The sequence below is a fragment of the Urocitellus parryii genome, chromosome 6 (assembly GCF_045843805.1).
Source record: "Urocitellus parryii isolate mUroPar1 chromosome 6, mUroPar1.hap1, whole genome shotgun sequence".
NCBI lineage: Eukaryota > Metazoa > Chordata > Mammalia > Rodentia > Sciuridae > Urocitellus > Urocitellus parryii.
This window is the reverse complement of record NC_135536.1, coordinates 125,438,574-125,461,140: the sequence shown is the minus strand read 5'-3', so window position 1 is coordinate 125,461,140 and position 22,567 is coordinate 125,438,574. Positions and strand designations below refer to the sequence as shown.

Here is a 22,567-nt window from a genome sequence, read left to right as displayed (position 1 = left end):
GGTTTTTAGCTGCATCCAGAATAAACCAAATCCCCAAAATCATGTCACATGACACTATACTCAACTTGGCCAAAACATACTAGTCCAGCCTCTTCTTCCAGACTAGACAAAGCTTTGAGACAATATTTGTATCATTCAGTTTTATAATTCCAGTGCTTTAAAATGTTCGTGGAATAAACATCTCACAAAGGAGGAACAAATTAGGTTACTTGCTTTAGGGTCCACAGTAAATGTAAGGTTAAAATTCAAAATCAAATTTGTCTCTAAAGGCCACACTCATTCCTTTGAACCCCATTCCAATTTATACTCAAACCCTATAAATTTTGTCTTTAAAATCTCATTTCTTTTTTTCCCCATGCTTATTAACACTGTCTTACCACATAGCCTCATTATTTGGTTTCTATTTTATTTTATTTTTACCTTCAATTCAATTGCTAGAATTAGCCTCCTCAAAATTAGAACTTGGTCCTATACTTCCACATTCAGAAAATTCTTTGTCTTCCAAATACCAATAGAATAAATTTCAAACTCCTTTACATATAATATGAAGCTATTGCCATAAGGCCCCTACATGATCACCTAAGCATTATTGCTCCTTATATTACACCATCACCAACTCCCAGATTTTAGTCCTATCACTGAATTACTGGCTATCGCATATTAGCCATCTAAATTTCTGATTTCACTGGTTTTGCTTCTCAGGGAAACTTCACTTAGAAATATTTCCCTATGCTCTGCAACTTCCATCTCCCATTCATTTCTCCAACCCTATAAAACACCCTACTCATTCTAAAGGTTTATGGCACAAAAATACAGCCTTCTAAACTTTTCTCCATACACAACCACTGTCTCCTTTGATTCTTATTTACATGTTCCCAATACCATAAAATAATTTATTAATGCTACCCTATATTTATTATTCTATGCCCTATAGTTATCTGTATACATCTCTCAGTGCCTCTGGTTATTATATGGTTGATGGCAGGGATCATCTCTTCCATATTATTTTCACAGTTATGGTAACTATGTTTTAATACCATGCTTCCCCCCTCCAAAAAAAAAAAAGCGGGGGGTGGAAACAGGATCTACAGACTAAAAAAAAAATATGTTAAGTTAGTTCCAAATGCATTCATGGATAAACAATTCATTTCAAATTAACATAACTTTAATCTAATGTCAATTTACCAAAGTTTATTTCAAAGATTATGTTTAAAAAAAAAAAAAGTTTGTTCCTAACAGAAAAGTTCCCTGTCTTTCAGGGAACTTGCTTTGCTGGATATTAAAGCATACTATATTCATTTAAATAGTATTAAATCAGTACACCTTTTTCAAAAAACTTGAACAGTATACACTAAAACTAAATATATGTATAGCTAATAACTAAATTTCACTATGTATAAGAGATATGAATACATATTTTGACAAGACATCCATTGAAATGTTTACAGGAGCATTATTCTTCATAGCCCCAAATCAAAAATGACTAAAAATGTCCATCAATGGCAGAACAAAATGAGGTACGTTCCTTAAAAAAAAAAAAAAAAAAAAAAATCACTATACAGCAATGACAATAACCAATTACTAAAACCAACAATAACTCTCAAAAATATATTAAATGGAAGAAACCAGACACAACTACAGATGTTCCTCAACTTGTGATGAAGGATAAAACCTATAAGTTGAACATATGGTAAGTAAAAAATGCCTAAGCAATGCAGAACAGCAGTCTCCTCATTCTCAGAGGATCCAACACTCCCAGTTGGATCCCTGAAACCACACATAATACAAAACTTTATATATACTTTATTTTTTTTCTACACACATACCTAGAAAGTTTAATTTATAAGTTGGGTACAATGAGAAACTAACAACACTAATAAACAACAATTATAACAATATGCTATAATAAAAATTATGTGAAGTTCTCTCAAAATATCTTATTGTACTTTTTTGATATTAAACAACACTTAAAGAAACCATTTATGCCTCTTTATAATACCCAAATTGCCAGCATCACCACTTTGGGGTCATTTTAAATTAAATAAGGGTTATTTGAATAAAAGCAATATGAAACTGCAAACGTTGACGTGATAACCAGGACTGCTACTAAGTGACCAATGGGGTGGGTAGTAGGCTGGACATATGATATGGTGGGTATGCTGGACAAAGAGATGATTCACATCCCAAGGAGCCAATGGCCACGATACTCAGAATGAGGTGTAATTTAAAACTTATAATTGTTTCTAGAATTTTCTATTTAATATTTTCAGATCTCAGCTGACTGCGGATAACTAAAACTTCAACAAGAGAGACTGTAAAATATAAGTTACCTTCAATTTCATGGCCAACAGGGAGCTGTGTCAATGCCACTGCCCAGCACCATGAGACCATGAGAGAGTATCACAAGTGTATCACCAGCCTGGGGGTGGGGGGGTATCAAAATTCAAAGCAGTTTCTACTGAATGCATATGGCTTCTGCACCATCATATGCAAGGCAAAAAATTGTAAGTTGAAACACAGTTGGGGACTATCTATAAACATGATTGATTCCAGTTTATATATATAATAAAACAGGCAAATCTGATCTATGCTTTTAGAAATAGGACAGTGGTTACCCTTGGGGGAAAATGGGTAGTGACGGAGTAAAGAGAATATGCTAATGCTTGTTGGCCTGGCTGAATATGCATGCTTAATATATAAAAGTTTAACAAGCTATATATACTTATAAGCTCACTCTTCCGTATGTATACTACACTACAATCAAAGAGTTTATTTTAAAAACTAGGGTGGCATAAGCAGTAGACAAACAGATACATGAACAAGAAATTAATTCTAGAGAAAATTTCAAAAATATATTACAGGTACTTCTTGCCAAAAATAAGAATGTGGGGCTGTGGTTGTAGCTCAGTGATAAGAGCACTTATGCCATTCAATCCTCAGAACGGCATAAAAACAAATAAATAAATAAAATGAAGGCATTGTGTCCATCTACAAATACACATTCTCTCTCTCTCTCTCTCTCTCTCTCTCACACACACACACACACACACACACACACACACACACACACACACGAATGTTCAAACCTGGATAATAGGCAGCACAAGACTGTAACCCAAGCAAGAGAAAAGGAAATGGAATGAAATTACCTATCTAATTCTTGGAATTCTACCTGGAGGCACTTTTCAACCAATAGTCAATATCGGGAAAGTCCAATCATAAGACAGCAATCTGAGGTGAGAGGCAGGATATCACAGTTGAGGGGGCCAAAAGTGGGTAAAATTTATGATAGAATAATAGAGAGGAAGGGAGCTATGCAGAGAAAAAGCTACAAAATACGGGCCACTTGAGAGTCTGTTGCAGTATAATCATTGCATAATTGAAATACTCCATGAAGCTGAAAAAAGAGGAATTATGAGCTGAAATATCCCCAGTGCTTAGAAAGGACTGGCAAACTCCTGTGTTTTTTCCAACCATAGTGAAAAGAAAATAAATGGACACTGGAGCATTCAGTAGAGATTCAAAACAGGTCCTGACTTAGCAGTAGCTACTATTCATAAAAGTAAAGGCTTCCTCTAGATACACCCTAATAAAGCCTTAAAGGGATCAAACTGACCAGCAAGTTATTTAGCTGACTGCCAAAATAAAATTCAACAAAATATTACTATATCCAGAATTTGTAAGAAACTGCTACTACACAAACAAACAGGAAAATACAACACATAACTAAGAGGAAAAAAAAATCAGCAGATAAAGTGAAAGGACTGAAGGAATCAGCAAATAAGGACTTTGAAACAGTATTACAAATTTGCTCAAGTTCCCTATAAACTTTCAATGAAGTAGACATATGAGCTCTATGACTTTTGATAGTAAGTCATAAAAATGCCATGGACATCTACCTATAAAAATGCCATGGACATCTACATTGCACTCTTGGGATCTAGTCAAACATGCTATGAGGAAAACAGCCACACTGCAAGGGAGCCAAATAGCTACATGTCAAACCAAAATGAAGCATTCCAGACCAGAGCTCCAGCTAAAGTCCTGACAGTTTGCATCAATCTGCAGATGTATGACTGAACAAACCTTAAGGTAATGCTAGCCTCTGGTCTTCAAGTTACCCAGCTAATATGCTTAAAGCCAAGACAAGCTCTTCTTGCCAATTCCTGCACAAATTCAGTTTCAGAGGTAAAGTAAATGAATGCTGATGTTTAACTGTCCCCTTAAGGTGATCTGTTATACAGAAGAAAATAAATGGAACAATACACTTGATTCCAGTTAATATACATGATGAAATTAAGGGAGTGGTACAAAAACATGTGTAACATCTGTAACTTACCTTGAAAAGCACAAAAAAGACTAACTAATAGAAGGATAGGTATGAATAAATATGAAACAAAGGAAATATAACAATGTTAATTGTACAATTACATGCCACAATTATTTTAAAGTCTACGTAAGTTTGAAAACTTTTGTAATTTGATATTTATGTGTGAAATAAAGTTATCTCCATACCAAAAAAGAAAAAAAATCTGAATATCTGTAGCCAGTAAAGCTATACTTTAGAATGTTAGTTGTTCAAATAGGAGGAAAGTGACAACAGAAACTTGGATCAAAATTTTAAAAAAAGAAATCTGCATAAATCTACAACAGAAATGAAAATGACAAATAAGAAAAAATTGTTATTCTTAGTTTTAAAATTCCTTTTTAAGAAATATTTATAAACTCTACTATGGAATTTATAAAACGAAGCAGTAAAATCACAACAGCAAAACAAACCATGAAGGATTAACAAATGTATACTAGTCTACTGTTCTTATACTATACACTAAGAGATATAATGTTTTTCAAGATAGATAGAAATAAGTTAAATATGTATTTTATAAATTCTAGAGTTGACCCTAGAGCAGCAAGAGCAGAGTTATAAGCTCAAAATAGAGACAAAACAAAATTCTTTAAAAAAAATGCTCAATCCAGCTGGTCATAGTAGCACACACCTGTATTCCAAGATACTCAGGAGGTGGAGGGAAGAAAATCACAAGTTCAAGGCCAGACTGGGTAATGCAGTAAGACCCTGTCTCAGAATAAAATGAAAAGAACTGGGGATGTAGTTCAGTAGTAGAGAACTTGCCTAGCATACAATGAGGTGGTCCTGGGTTAAATTCCCCATATGACAACAAAACAAACCCCCCACCTCATCCCCCCCAAAAAAAACTCAATCCAAAAGAAAGGAAGAAATTTGTTTTTTAAAAATTTAGATAGGGAGCTGGGGATGTGGCTCAAGCGGTAGCGCACTCGCCTGGCATGCGTGCGGCCCAGGTTCCATCCTCAGCACCACATACAAACAAAGATGTTGTGTCCGCCGAAAACTAAAAAAAATAAATAAATATTAAAAAAAATACTCTCTCTCTTTAAAAAAAAAATTTAGATAGGACAAATAGAAAACAAGTAGTGTCTTAACTACAATAATATAATAAATGTAAATGAACACAACACTCAAAAGGTAGAGTTTAAAAACCAATCAAAAAGCAAGATTCAACTATGTTGTCTAAAAGAAAGGCATATTAATTATGATAGATAAGTTAAAAGTAAAGGGATAGGCAAAAGGTATAAGATACAAAAACCAAACCTAAGAAAGGAGGAGTGCCTATGTTAATACTAGACAAAAGTGATTTTAGGACAAGGAACGTCTAGGACATTTTATAAAGATAACAGGGATCAATTCATCAAATAGATCTAATAGTTCCAAATATGAATTTAGCTATTAACACAGCTTTAAAATATTTAAAGTAAAAACAGACAAAAGGAAAGACAGCAAACTCCAAATCACAGTTGGGAAAATTCAATACTAATCCCTTAGTGATTAATAAAATAAATAGCCAGAAAAATCAGTAAAGATGCAGTATACATACATACATTTGACAAAGGGCTTATGTTCTGAAAAAGAATAGAATGTGTAAAACATGTGAACAGACATTCACAAAAGAAGAAAATTTAGTTATTAGGAAAATATAAATTAAAATGATAATGACACTTCACACTCACAATAATGGCAATTATTTTTTAAAAACAACAAACTAACAAGTCTTAACAAGGCTGTGGAAAAACTAGAACCCTGTTAAAATGGTGCAACCACTTTCAAATACAGTGGGTTGGTCCATCAAAAAATTTAAAAGTATAATATTATCACCCAAAATATGTGGATACATAGCCCAAAGAATTGACAGAGTCAAATATATTTGTACATTGTTCATAGCAGCACTATTCACACTGCCAAAGAGTGCAAACAACCAAATACAGATGAATAGATAAAATGTGGTATGCACAATGGAATTCATTCAACCTTCAAGAGTCAAATTCTGACACGTTACAACCTGGATGAACCTTGAGGGTACTGTGCTATGTGAAATGAGCCAGACACAGTCCAAGTATCACTACTTCCAATATCAGGAAGTGCCTGGAATAGTCGAAATTTAGAGAGAGAAATCAGAATAGTAATAATCAGGGGCTAGGGAAAAGAGGTAATGGGGAGTTATTGTTTAATGAGTACAGAGTTTTAATTTGGGAGAAAGAAAAATTGTGCAACTATCACCATTATCCATCACCAACTATGTGGTGATAGTTGCACAATTAACATGAATGAATTTTATGCTATCTAACTGTATATTTAAAGTTGGTTAAAATGGTAAACTTTATGTTATGCATATTTTACCACAATTAAAACAAGAAACTGCCAAGGAATATCAAACATGCCTATCTGCAATTAAAGACACAGAATATAAAAATGTTGACAAGGATTTGGAGAAAATGGAACTCTCACCCATTGGATGAAATATAAACTTGTATAACCATGTGGAAAATAATTGTACAGTTCCCTACACATTTAAACCGAAACTAGTGACCTACCTTGTGATCTATTAATTCCAAATTAAGGGATTTACTTTAGAAAAATGAAAATGTTATAAAGACAATGTACACAAAATATACCTTCATTCAAAAAGGCTTAAAACTAGAAACAATCTAAAGTTTCATCAAAAAAAAATGAATGAATAAATACACTATCCTAAAAAAAATTAGTGATACACACAAAATAGAGGAATCTCAAAAACTAAGTGAAAGATGCCAGAAGAGTAAAAATGCACTGTTCCACTTATTTGCAATTCTAGAACAAACTAAACTAATACACTAGATAGTTGCCCGGAGCCAAGAGAGGAACAACTTCAATAAGACACAAGGGAACTTTTGAAGGGGAATCAAATATTCTATCTTATGGTCATGGTGGCAATTAGTATTCACATTTGTCAAAATACATCCAACTGTACAGATAATAGGGGTATATAAATTATTCAAGAAAACTTTGATTTTTTTCAAAGTTTGTGAAAACTTATTATAGAAAGATCCTGGGGCTGGGGATGTGGCTCAAGCGGTAGCGCGCCATGCCTGGCATGCGTGCGGCCCGGGTTCGATCCTCAGCACCACATACCAACGGGGATGTTGTGTCCGCCGAGAACTAAAAAATGAATATTAAAAATTCTCTCTCTCTCTCTCCTCTCTCACTCTCTCTTTAAAAAAAAAAAAAAAAGAAAGAAAGATCCTTTAAGTGATCAAGACACTCAGATACCCAAGTGAAAGAAAATAAAAGGTAGACATTGCTCTTATACCATATCCAAAAATGTCACCTGCAATTCCTATCTAAACCATAGCATTCCATATACAAAATTATGAATTTTCAGATCTACATTTATAAATCTAAACCAACAAAGTACAATCATAAAAGTATGAAAGAAAACATAACAATATTTTAATACATAATCTTTGTAAGCATGCTAAAACAACACCATGAAACACAGATTTACTTACATAAAGAATTTAAAGCTTCACTTGATTAAATACCATTAAAGGTAAATGATGGATGCTGAAACAATACTTGCAAATAATAGTAAAGGATTAAATAAGAGTGCTTTAAAATAATAAATAAAATCATTATAAAAAAATGGACCAAAAGAGGGACTACCTATAAATATCAAATAAATAAAGCTACTTATAAATATTTTAAAGACTTTTATATGCACATAAAATAAAACAGCAATGAGCTAAGTAAGTGGCTTCATGCATCATTTGAGGGTATGAAACTTGCTAAAAATGCTTTTTAAAAAGTAACTGTAATTGGCAAAATCTACCAAATCTTTAAATTGACATAGCTTAATGGCCTAACAATGCTGTTTGTGGGACTCTACCTTACAGAAATAACAGGCACCATTATTTGTAAAGGCAAAATTGAAAGTAATCTAACTTCCATAATGGGAAAGTGTTTCAAAATATATGACCTCTCAGGGTTCCTAGTTCAGTTCTCAAGATTGATGGAACACAGGTTAAAGTCTTTCCATCTCAAATTTACTTCAGGATAAATGTTCATTAACACGATTTCCCACAGTTTAAATCCCCCCTCCAATCATGTAGGCATGTGATGTTATATACATATTTAATGAAGTAATTAAAAAGAATTATTCAATTCTATTCTTTGGTTGTTTCTGGTCAAAACCTTTGTGCTATCTTTTAGTTCACTTTTATCCTATGCACTCAATTTTCAACCACTTCTCACCACCCTCATTGGCATCACCTGTCCAATGAAACTGTAATCACATACTAACTGGTTCTGCCCTAGACCTCTTTCAGTCCACGATCAAAACAGCAACCAGGGGCTGCAGTTGTGGCTCAGCGGTAGAGTGCTCGCCTAGCACATGTGAGGCCCTGAGTTTGATCCTCAGCACCACATAAAAGTAAATAAATAAAGGTATTGTGTCCAACTACAACTAAAAAACAAATATTAAAAAAAAACAAAGTGATCTTACTAAAGCCCTAAGTCATATCTTTCTCTCCCATTCAAAAACTTCCAATGAATTTCCCTATCATTCGAAGATTAAAAACAAACTCCTAATTATAACCAAAGGACCTATACCCTCCACTATCTGACTCTTAATTTTCCATCATTTATTTTTCTAAAGCCACACTGGCCATCTCCCTGTTCTCAAACACAATAAATACTCTTCCACTTTAGGGTCTCCTATTCACCACAACCTTTGCCTGAATGTTCTTCCCCCCAAAATCCACATGGCTATCTCCTTCAATTTTTTGCCCAAATTACCATTCCAGTGAGGTTTTCCCTGATAACCCTATCTAAAATTTCCCCTCATTCTTCCCATTTCCAAAAACTTTATATCCCACTTCCTTTATTTTTTTTTCCTCTTTAGGACCATGTATCATGTACCATTATTTTGCATATCTTGTTTGTGATTTCTTTCCACTTTTTATATATTTTATTTATTATCTTTCCATTTCTAGCATACAAGTGCCTTTGGCAGGGGTTTATATGGATTCTGGACACTGCTGCCACCATCAAAATCTAGAAAAATACCAGCCACACCAGTGTTCAATGAACTATAAATAAACGAAACAGACGTACATATAACTGTTTATTTCTATAATATTGTTAAAAGAAAAAATAAGTTATATAGAACACAGGTGTAGTATACAAAAATCTATGTATAAGTAATGAACAATCTGAAAATGAAATTAAGAGAACAATTCCACCTGCAGTCACAGCAAGAACAAAATTCTTAGGAATAAGCATAAAAAGGTACTAAATAAGTAAAAGAAAACCCTGGACACTGAAAACTACAAAACATAAGAGGGTTGGGGATATATATTATAAACTCTGTGGTAAAATGCTTACCCAGCATGCACAAACCCTACATGTATTCCTGAGCACCACAAAATAAATCATCAATAGAAATAAATGGAAAGATATCTCATACCCAGAGATCAAAAGATATAATAGTAAACCACCAATACCCCTCATGTAAATACATTTATGTATATATGTTGTATATAAATCATATATATTGAATGCATAAATATTTGCATATTTATATAGCTCTATATACACATAGACATACATATACACATAAAACAGATTTACAGACAATAAAAACCCTATCAAAGAAACCTGCAAGTATATTCCTCCAAAAAAGAAATCATTATTGACATTTTACCTGTATTTAATAATTTCTCAGGGGCATGTATAGATATGTATCTATCTATCTCTATCTCTCTCTCTCTCTCTCTCTCTCTCTCTCTCTCTCTCTCTCTCTATATATATATATATATATATATATACACATATACACACACACACACACACACACACACACCAGTAATAACAATATTAGAAGACAAAAAAAATAGGGATCGAAAAGAAGATGATTCAGTCTGAGAAAGAGAACTGCATTTAAACTGATACCAGTTATAGAATTAATTCTGATTTGTTTCATCAAAATATATTTCTACAAAATCTGGATGGTAAATTTTTTGGTTTATAGGAATTAGACAACTGATTTCCTGGTAAAGTAAGCCTATGGACAGAATAAAAATCATTACATTTATTTTAGGGCTAACAGAAAAGCCATGCAGTAAGTAGGGTATTCTTGTTGGTACTTTAGTTCTGGCATGGGTGGGTTCGATCCTCAGAATTGCATAAAAATAAATAAATAAATAAAGGGATTGTGTCCATCTACAACTAAAAAAATATTTTTTTAAAAAAATTCTCTCTTAAATGGTGAAGGTGGTATTTCTGACTAAAGAATAGTTTTATAGCTATTTAAAAAACAACTTCACCAGGCATATGTAAAAATAAATGTCATAAGTATCTCTAGAAATTTATAATACAAGTTGGGGAACTATCAAAATACCAGGGACATATTTTGCAAAATAACTCTAAAATTCATAAGGAAAATTTTAAAACCCATAGTCAAAACAATATAAGAACAATAGATTGAATGTTTACATTTTCTGATTTCAAACCTTACTAAAAGATATAATAAAAGATATAATAATTAAAATTGGCATAAGACCATACAGACCAATGGAATATAACTTGGATTCAAAATGTAAATCCTTATATTTATGGTTGATTCATGGGGTCAGAATAGTCTTTTCAACAAATGGTGCTGGGACAAATGAATATCTACAAGGAAAAGAATAAAGCCTAAAGCTGGAGCACACATTCATACGCAAATTAACTTAAAACAGATATAGACCTAAATATAATAATTAAAACTACACAACTTAGAGAAAGCAAGTATATACCTTTGTAACTCAAATTAGCCAGTGGCTTCCCAGATAATGACACCAAAAGCACAAGCAACAAAAAAAAAACACTAACTAGACTTCACCAAAATTAAAAATATGTATTTCCAGTGAAACTCATGAAGTAAAAAGGCAATCCACAGAATATGGAGGGAAATATTTACAATCTCACATCTCTGATAAGAGTCTTATGTACAGAATATATAAGGAACTCTTATAACCCATCAATAAAAAAATTCTAAAGGATTTAAACAGATATTTCCCCAAAAGAAATAGGCAATGAGCACATAAAATGATGCTCATTAAGTCATCAAGAATCTGCAAATAACAGTCACTAAGACACTTTCAAACCTACAAGAATGAATACAAAAACAAAGGACAGAGACGACTGACAAGAAAATAGAATAATCAGAATCCTCATATTGCTGGTACAACTATAAAATTGGTTAGCAATTCCTCAAGTGTTAAACTTTGAGTTACCATATGACCCAGCAGTTTCACTGGAGATGTATACTCAAGGGAATTAAACAGCCCAAAAGCTTGTTCACAGCAACAGTATTCATAATAACCAACTGATGGAATAAACAATATGGAGTATATCTACAAAATGTTACTCATTCATAAAGAAATTAAATGCAATAATATGATACAACAGAATGAACCTCAATAACCCCATGCTAAGTAATGAAGCCACACAAAAGGACACCTAGTGTATGAATTCCACAAAGGAACTTGAAAAACTAGTTTTAAATTATTATGGAATAGTAAAGGTTCAAGAAGAGCCAAGAATTTGGAAAATAATACAGGCGGAAGCTGAGAAAACTCCCAAATTTCAAAGCTTTATATAAAGCTATTATAAATAAAACAATAGTAGTATAGTGGGACCATTTTGTGGAAATAATTAATCAAACAAAAAAGAATGAAGAAGTTAAAATCATACCCAAGCATATGGGAGATGATTCAAGTGACATTTTAAAAAATATATGGGGGAAGAATTAATAATGTTGGAACTACTAGTTTTTCACACATTAAAAAAAAAAATCCTAACTTCCTTAAGATGGACCTAAATGCAAAAAAAAAACAAGTAAATAATTAGGAATAAAAAGTCCTATTACAGTAATTCCTTAAAACAAAAGGCACAAATCCTAAGAACAACTCCTTATTTTGACATCAAAAACTGAAATTCCTGGCTGGGGATGTGGCTCAAGTGGTCGCACTCACTTGGCATGCTGGAGGCACAAGGTTAGATCCTCAACACCACATAAAGATAAAATAAAGATACTGTGTCCACCTAAAACTAAAAAATAAATATTTTTTAAAACGCTGAAATTCCATAGGATAAAAAAGAATACAAGGACCAGATTTTATATTTTATATTTTTCTGAAAACTTTCCTTTGCTACATTGTAAAGTAAAAAGGTTGGATGAGATGACCTTTAAGATCTTTTTCAATATAAATGTACAATGGTGTCTCTTTTCTTAGAAGAAAAGTACTTTTTAACTTATGAAATATTTAAAACATACAGAAAATAATAAAATTCACATCTTTTTACCAAGCACTCCACATAATGAAGTAAATGCAAACTATATAGCATTTCATATCCATCATTTTTAGCAAATATTTTAAAATCTGACAATCTCAAGAACCAGGGAAGGATTCTAAAAACAAAAATGCCCACACACTGCTAACAAAGTATATTTGGATAATCCATTTTAACAGAATTCAACAATATCATAAAATTAAAAATACTCAGATCCTATTTCCCACCAATCTCTTTTATGGATCTTCCCAAGAGAAACATCTGCAGAGGCAGACACATGTATAAAAAAATGCATAAGCATTATTTATAAAAGCAAAATAGGAAACAACTAAAAATACTCATCAATAGTGAGATATAAACATTTTATATCTGTATACAATGGAGGACCATAAAGCAATAAAACCAAATTAGCTCCACCTGTACCAACATATGTTATCTCAAAACTTAATATTGACACCTACACCCCCCCCCCCCGCCGCTTTTTGGGAAGTACTAGGGATTGAACCCAGGACCTGTGTATGCTAAACAAGTGCTCTGCCACTAAGCTACATCTCTAGCCCAATATTGACTTTAAAAACCTGATGAAAGGAAGGCGTGGTAGGTCTTGCCTACAATCCCAATGTCTCAGCCTCTTGGGAGGCTGTATCAAAATTAAAAATGGGCTAGGGATGTGGCTCAGTAGTTAAGTGGCCCTGGGTTCAATCTCAAATACTAATACTAATAATCTACTGAAAGATATACAAAACATATCTGCAAGAATTTAAACACCTTATATCACTTATGACACATGTACAAAGCAAAACTATAAAATGTATTCAAGAATCTCAAGACAGTTGTTATTCTGGGTAAGAAGAGAGGGCACTAACACTTGGAGGAGTGGAGTTGCTACAAGTGAGTCACTATAGGGTTACTCATTTTTTCTCCAAAAGATCAAATCTGACATAATTTCCATTTGGGGGTGGTATGTAAATGGATATTCATTATTTTCTATGTTTTAAATATTTGGGAATTAAAATATCTACATATATTTTAAAAATGCATTAGTATATAATGTCCTAGCTTAAAATGTCACAGTCTTGGAGATCATCAAACTTCTTATAACTAAGAAAAGATACACTACTAAAAACATAATTAATATAAATACTATTGAAACATGGCAATTTAGATGCATCCTAGCATTAAGTATAGATACTTTACATCTTCATCACTGAAGAGATACACCCATTTCTGAAAATCTGGACTTAACTAGCAATAAGAACACATGCATACACACATCAACACCTCCATTTATTCTTGTGCCTGTGCTGAAATTCAGCACAGGCACAAGAATAAAGTGATACATTGTACAATAAGATCACTTGCCTATTTGCACTTAAAACTCCTTTATTTTCTCAAGCCTGGAGTGCTGATTGTTCCTGATCATTCACACATAGTTCATGAGCCCATAGCAATAAAGCAAGCTTGAACAAACTAGAAAAGCAGTTCACTCATTCCAGCATTCACAAATTCCTAAATCTGCATATGGAAAAAAGAGTTTGTGCACAAACATTTATTGGTCTCATAGACTCTTCCATTCAGGAGTAAAAAAAAAAAAAAAATTACTTAATGTCAATTGAGATAAGTGATTCTATTCTCCAGTTGAGATCCATCCATCTGTTTTGTTTTGAGGTTTTGGGGATTGAATCCAGAGCCCCATGCATGCTAGTAAGTGCTCTACCACTGAGCTATATAACCAGTCTGAGATGCATCCCTTATCTTCAATTTATGCCAAAAGATGTAATTTTCAGGATTGGTGATGAGGATGATCCTATACTGAATTAAATAAAACAAGACCATCATTTCTAAAATAATTTGAAATATGATACACTGAGCAATAATTACACAACATAATTTGAAATTCTGAAATCTAGTTTCTTGTGTGTAAAAAACTAAAATTAGCTGGGCATAGCAGTGCACACCTGTGATCCCAAGGGTCAGAAGACTGAGGCAGGAGGATCCCAAGTTCAAAGCCAAGAGAGGCACCATGCAACTCAGTGAGACCCTGTTTCTAAATAAAATACAGAACAGGGCTGGGGATGTGGCTCAGTGGTGGAGTGCCCGAGTTCAATCCCTGTATCCACCCCCCCAAAAAAACCCACTAAAATTAACAAGTTATTCAAATACATTATTATATTTGAATTTTATTTCAATACTGTAGTCTACTTTTAAGAAATACTTCCAATCGAGCCCAGTGGATTCATTAGTTATCCAACTTTATCCATTTAATTCCCCAATTTCCCTCTCTGTTCTTTAAATCTGTTTAATATATTACAATGACAGCAAAATGCTTAAGACCGAGTGAGAATGAAGCAGATTAAGTAATTAGGAACACTTTCATCTCTCATAAACTGCATTTGGATTATCTTAAACAGCGTTATTTTCTATCACAGAACACTGTCAGCACACTTGAAAAAACAAGGAAAGAAAAATATTACTCCCATTAATCTTTGTATGAAATAAGATTTATCTATTAGCATAAATGTTGCATACAATAGGTGCTCAAAAGACTAATGTTTAATTCCACCCAAAAAAAATTTAAATATTTAACAAAGGAAAATTAAACTTCCTTATTCATGGCTCACTGTATGGTTAACAAAACTGCTCTATACACAGAGAGAGGAACAATATTTTAAGATTCTTAAGATAATTAATAAGGTAGAAATAACCCATATTTCCCCCCATGATATATTAGCTTTACATAGAAAATACTACTGGCCATTTCATCATTAATTTTCCAAAGCATGACATTTGATAATAGATAGGAAAGTATTTGATAATAGGTAGGAAATTCCTTTAGTGGTATCTACAGTGCTAAAGGTAATAAGAAGAAAATAAAGAATCTGTTTTATAGGGAGAACTAGAGTGTGTAAGGAAGTAACAAATGAGGTTTGTCTATAGTGAATGATGCACACCTGGCTGGTTGTTATTGTTCTCTGTGTTGTCTGTATATTTAATTGGGAGAGGGGGTTCAAAATTAATTCTATTATCACAAAGAATATACAAATATATAAGCCATGATGGTGGCTACAGTCTACAAGGGCAATTCTAAGACTACTTCTTCATATTTGAGAAGATAATGCTGATTGTAGAAGTCCATTAGAAGCTTGAAATGGATAAGTCATCCCTTTTGAGGCAAGGAAATAGTCATGTATGAACAGAATATGTGTGGAAGCATACACTGACATTGTCTTCATTTAGTCCACATTTATGTAGTTTTGTGCAACAATGCTTATCTCAAACATGAAAAAGAACATCAATTTCTCAAAATATGTATGTATGAATGTATACATACATACATACATAGGGTACACATTAAAAACTAGAAAAGAGCTACAGTAATAAAGGCAATAAATAAGAAGAAAATAAAGAATCTGTTTTATAGGGAGAACTAGAGTGTATAAGGAAGTAGCAAATATGAGGTTTGTCTATAGTGAATGATGCCTACAAAGAGAACAAAAAAAATTTTTCATGTTTGATTTCTGTAGCTTAATGGAATCTATGCTACACTACTCAACTGTCCTGACAAGTATAGAAGACCAACTTCTGGAACACTCTGAGCTGCCAAGAGTTAACAGCATTAGACTCTACTGACTAGCCAAGAGTTTCATGAAAAGATTTTATCCCAATTGTATTAGTAAGTCTTCAGAACTTATATAGCACCTGTATGCTTTTGCTTGAGATACAGATGCTGAATATAATAAAGTCTTACATAGGATTCTGTTCTATGATCTAGAGGCAAAACCTTACATGAGATTCCTGTTCAGATTTCCTGGAACTGAACTTTATGAATAATCTGATTCCATAGGATTCTATGTCCCCTAAAACCTCTCTTCTTCTCAGGTCAATCCACTCACTTGCCATTTATCAAATTAAAACTACAGATCAAATAGAGAAAATCACAAAAGGAATCTGACTTCAAATCAGTCACACTAAATGATGTATTAATAACTTTTCTACAATAGATGTATTACTAGGATCTATTGTTCATTTCAAATGTACTTACCATATTTAAAGTAAATTGACATACTATATATTTCTCCAAATAATATTTCTAAATACAGGTTAACTGTTTAAAACAAATAAACAAACAAACAAAAAGAAACATGAAAATGTATGTACCAAGATTCTAGTCACCTACCTGTCTACCACAAACCAATCTTCTTAGGCAAATGACTACGTCAATTATTAATTCACTTTTCAACAATCACATATATAATATATATTATACATACATACATAAAAGTCCTCAGAAACAAAACAATTAAGGAACTTCAAGGAACAAAGGCTTTTAGAAAACTAAATGACCTGCTTGTAACCAGTTGAGAAGCTAGAGAAAACAAAAGAGCCCAAGATCTTCTGATATCAAAGCGCTCCTTTCTCCATTTCAATGGTCCAGGGTGGCTTCTGTTCATTGAACCTGTTGAAATGCTGAAGCACTTAAAATCTTATATAATTTTGGAGGGGTAAATCCTAAATCTTAGAAGCAAACAGTAATAGCTGACTTCTAGCTAAATATCAAGCACAAAGAGCAATATTAAAAAATAATCTTATTTCATTCTCAGGTTACTAATACTTATTAATAACCTTTCCAAATTATTATCCATATTGGAATTTACTTGATAAAGATAACTTACATCAAAGCACTATTAGTAACATTTTTGAGATTAAATTAAATGAAAGTTGGCAAAGATATTCACTATATTTTAATAGGTCCCTTTATTAAAGAAATATATACAGCATCTTTTAAGTATTTCAAACATCTCACATTTGGATATAGAATATAAGTTTCTACAAGATTAGTACTAATTATTTCTATTAAATTTTGTTTCCTTTAGTAAAAGAAAAGGTCTACTGGTGGTACTTCATTTGCTTCTATTAATGGTGTAGAAAATAACTCCACAAGTTGATGGATAATTACAAAGTGTTAACTACTCTTCACAACGGTAAGACAAAACATGTAAAGAGCATGCAAAGACCTAACTACATGCAAAGTCATAACTAGAATCTGAACTATAGTCCAGAGATACTGGTTATGGCCCCACCACCTGTGAGACATTAAGAAAACCATCTTTACACTTCAATTATGTATAAAATGAAACAGAGTAGGATAATCCTACTCAGGTTTACAACATCTAAGAATCTATTACTAGAAAACATAATGATAATCACTATCCCCGAAAAGAAGGAATATTGATAGGCAAGTACTAAATTCTTTAAATTACACACACACACACACACACACACACACACACACACACACACAGATCTAGAAACACTAACACACATATGCCCAAAAATTGAATGGTGCGCTAGGACCAAAACCTGAAATAAAAAACATGCCGAAGGGATGTAAAAAGTAAAACAGGTAGAGTAGAAGGTGGGGGATGGGAGGTGTTAAATCTATAGAAATCTGCCCTAAAGCTAAAAGGGCAGAGAATGGAGAATGAAGTTCCATATTTAACAGGGCTTTACTAAATTTTTTTAATGTGTTTTATGGAGAAAATCACTAGACTCATCAATTTCCAAATGTCTTTGTGGCCTCTGTAATGTATCTTGGCTCATAGTAGCCACAGTAGGTACCTAAGAGATGTTAGTGGACCCCCTGCTAATTCACTGGTAACTAACTGAAGCATACTCTAAAACTACAGTCTCAATATTTGTGTCCCCTACAAATTCCTATGCTGATAGCCTAAATGATGCAGAAATTACCTAAAGAAATACAAGTGATTAAAGGTTACATGCCAAAGACACTGTAGGCACCCAAAGAATCCTGTTAAATGGACTAGACAAGCGGGATGACTAATAAGTACCCTTACTTACAAAGTTACTTCTTAGGAGGCAGGACTTTGGGGAAGATCTGCCCCCATGAATGGATTAATGCGCATACTGAAGAGGCCCAAAGGAAAACACTTTACCATTTTCACTACAAAAGGTTACAGTGAAAAGGTAGCTCTCTTAAGAACCAGGAAGAAAACCCTCACCAAACATACAGGAATTTGCCAGCACCTTGATCTTGGACTTCTCATCCTCCAAAACTGTGAAAAATAAATTTTTTAAGAATAATTGTTTGTCTCCAATATTTTATAATAACAGCCTGAAGAGACTAAGACATCTAGTAACATACTCTCAGGTAAACACTAGGAATCCTCTGAGTCCTTGCCCTCTAAAAGTTGAGTTCACACTGTGAAAGAAAACAAGTAGTATAAAGCATAAAATGCTATAGGTCACGATGTACTTCAGACCTTTCAAAAAAAACTGAAGAGGAAGACTATAAGGTAACATTTATTGAGTGCCCATGGATTAATAAGCATTTAACATGCTTGCAAATCTGAGTTAGTTTCACCATCCTGTCTTACAGATAACAAAACTGTGATTCACCAAAACTAAAAACAGGTTCTAATGGCAAAGCTATTTCCACTATATGTACCAAGATATCTCTGATTACATTATCTTTACACTTGTCTGAGAGGGGAATTTTCAAAGCTATTCAAAATTATCATCCTGAATTATGATGAAAAGAGCATTTAAGACTTTTTTTAAAAAAAAATACAACCTTGTGGTACATGCATTACTTACTTGAATGATCACTTTTTGATTTCTCTTCACCCATGAACATCAGAAAACTGTACCTTTTAATAGCTGTATATGCACCTTAAATGCACCTGCATTTAAGCCTGTACAATTTATTAAGTCTAAATAAAAAGTATACAACATGATTGGATAATATAACCAATATTCATTTTAAAAAATAGAAATTTGGAAACATTAAGTGCTCAGGAAGAAAAACTGAGATATGATTCATCTATAGTTTTGGGTCATACCACTGATTCCAATATTGAAATAATAAATTATTACAATTTTTTTGAGAAAGGAGACTGACACAGAAATTACCCAAAGTTTAAGAAATACAAGTGATTAAAGGTTACATGCCAAAGACACTGTAGGCACCCAAAGAATCCTGTTAAATGTACTGGACAAGCGGGATGTCTAATAAGTACCCTTACTTACAAAGTTACTTTTTAAGCTATGAAAAAAAAAATAATAAGGGTATATTTTAAGAGATATAAAACAAAAGCAGACTACAAAACCTCTGAAATCAAAACACAGTATGTTGTATCTCTGCATAGATTAAACTCCTCAGGGATGAGGGCAATGTCCAAAAGATGGTGTGTACACTACTTAGCACACTAATGCTAGTTAAATATTGACAAAATAAGACTTTCACAGCTTATTTTCATAGCTTATACATTCTATTTTTATAAATAAAGATTACAAATTATTTCTATCATATTTTTACATCCTTCTGTGCATATCACAAATATGTAAAAATTATAAATTATTTCTTGAAGTTTTTTTTTTTTTTTGCTGTTGTGAATGTTGTTTTGGGGTGTTTTTTTTTTTTTAAGTCGGTTTTTGTGGTGCTTTTTAATGTTTAGGAGTCATCCTTAAAGCTTATTAACAGCAGCATTAATCTGTATTCAATTCATTAAAAACATGATAAGTAGCTTATATTTAAAATCTAATTCCAAAACTATTCCCACTACACATACCAAGACCAAATTTTTTTTCTCTCTCCCAAATTCTAAATTTTACACGATTTACCAAATAATTTCTTAAGTAAGTGTATTTAAGTGTAGTCAGATGTGTAAGAAAAACACTTCTGATGCCACTTGTTCAATTTAGCCACCAAGATTTACTGGGTACCGACGTGTCTTTGACATAACTTTTAATATTTTTATTTCTTAAACCTTAAACTTTAGGTCGTCTTTATTTCAAATTCCCTTCCCTTTCCAAAAAAACAGAAACAAAAAACACTATAGAATAAACCATTTGGGTTTTTTTCCCCAATACTGCATGAATGGAATGACCAAAAATTATGGGCCATATCTATATTTGGCCAGTAAATTCCATATGCTATTCAGTTTACATTTCCAACAGCACCCTAGCCAGTAAATAAATATAATCTCAAACAGATTTTGCGGTGTTTCTATTTTAATACGACCACGGGAAACCAAAAATAATAGACTAGATTATCTTTCTAGAATTCTAAGATTAACCAGTGTCTGCATTAAAATCATATTTTATATTTTACATATTAAAAAAATATCTGGCACACTTAATTCTGGCTTTACCAACAAAAGCCTCTACCCCAAGATGAGGAAAACATCCTTTTCATTCTTTAACTAGAAAGGTTAAAAAAACAAAAAAGCCACCCGCTTTAAGGTTTGCATTTATATTTAAGTCAGCTCTAACAAACCCAAGAACTCACGTTCAAATCCAGAAATCTGGCGATCAACAAGACATGAGTAATCTGTGAGCACAATCCTTGGGATTGACATACCACTTCATCCGCCCTCCCTCACTATCAATCCACCCCCAAAACCCCAACCCACTATGCACACGATTAAATATGTCTTCCCCAAGAGAGCCGAAAACGCCGAGAAAGAGCTCCCCTTTGAATGAAAAGGCATCCTTTGCTAGCCTAGAGGCCCTGGCCGGCTCTGCGATCCTAGCTCCAATAGGGCCCCATCTCGACGCCCAGCACGTCCGCCCCGCCCCGGGCCCTCTCGAGTCCCCTTGGACGACAAAACCAGCGTATATCCAGGACTGACAGTTAAGGCTGCAGCAGTCAGGGCCACCAGGGGCCTACTCCTGGCACCGGCCCCTCAACACCACGCGCCCCCAAACACTCTATCCGGCAGAGGTGGGGGTGGGGGAAGGGATGCCTATCCTTGCCAGAAGGGTCCCGAAGGATGGCGAGAGCAAAAAAGGAGACCGAGGGGAGAACGCGCCTCCGGGCCCAGACCGCGTCCGCAGCAACACTAACCTGTCGTCGCCCCCGCGCCTGGGCTGCGGCCCTCGCAGCTGCGGCCGCTTCACTGGTCGTCGTCGCCCTCGCCCACCGCCTCCGCCCGCCACCGCCTCGTTCCCTTTCGCTGCCGCCACCGCCGGGGCTCATGCGGGACCCGCGCTTCCTTCTCTGGAAACCGAGGCCGGGAAACGGGGAGCCTAGGCCGCCGAAAACCCGGCACTCGTCGCTAGCCGCCGCTGTCTGTCCACACTGGGGGGCTGCGAGGCCCTCCTGGCAGGGGCTACAGGCCGCGAGCTACTGAGAGGAGGAGCTGAGGGTGGCGCCGCTGCCCGCGACCGGGGTCGGTAGAGGTGAAGCGTAAGTCGGAGCGGGTGGCAGGCGCCCGGGTCGGCAGATAACTACGCGGTGGCAGGGTGCGCGAGCGAGCGAAGTGTGATGCGTCGGGATCCTGGCGATGGGTAAAAGGCCCTGTCGTCTCCTGTAGTCACCCCGAGCCCAGCGCCACCATCTTGGGAGAAACGCGGATCTCGCGACCGCGGCGCAAGACGGGAGGACTGGCTGGGCGGGCCGAGTATCCCGGCAGGCAGCGCGCGCCTCCCAGCCAGGCGAGGACTCCAAGCCGGACGCGGGGACGCGGGGCGGTGCTAGGATGAGCGCGGGAGGGCGGGGCGAAATGCCGTGAGACTCTGCCCTCACCTCCCGCTTACCGTCGCCGCCGGCGCAGGGGCCCGTGGGAAGGGGAGATGGCCCGCGGTCCCGCGGAGTCTCTTTAGGGTTGGTCGCCATCTTGAGACTGGGCAAAAAGAATAATCTTCCTTTTAAGCCCCTGCTCTCTGTCGTCTAATAGAATTGGATACACTCTGGAAACCCCAGCGATCCCCAGAAGGGTTGGAGCCCCGGGCCTACCCAACCAAGAAACGCCTCCGATTTTATTGGGGAATGAATTGATTCCGTATGTCAGCTTGGGCAGTGTTGATAGCCCCCAGGCCCGAGGCAAGGCAGAACCGACAGATACTAGGTTCTGACCCGAA

General features: G+C 34.9%; 1 protein-coding gene across 4 annotated transcripts in view; it reads right to left on the bottom strand.

Annotated features, from left to right (window-relative positions):
• The window catches only part of Ube3a (ubiquitin protein ligase E3A), a 96,151-nt gene extending 74,029 nt beyond the window's left edge, over positions 1-22,122 (bottom strand). For 2 of the 4 annotated variants that reach the window (XM_026402605.2, XM_026402607.2), the window contains exon 1: positions 21,552-22,122. The gene's annotated coding sequence lies outside the window, so the exon portion shown is untranslated. The remainder of the gene's footprint in view (positions 1-21,551) is intronic. The other 2 variants (XM_077799955.1, XM_026402608.2) reach the window with 1 other exon arrangement.
• Positions 22,123-22,567: the final 445 nt, after the last annotated feature.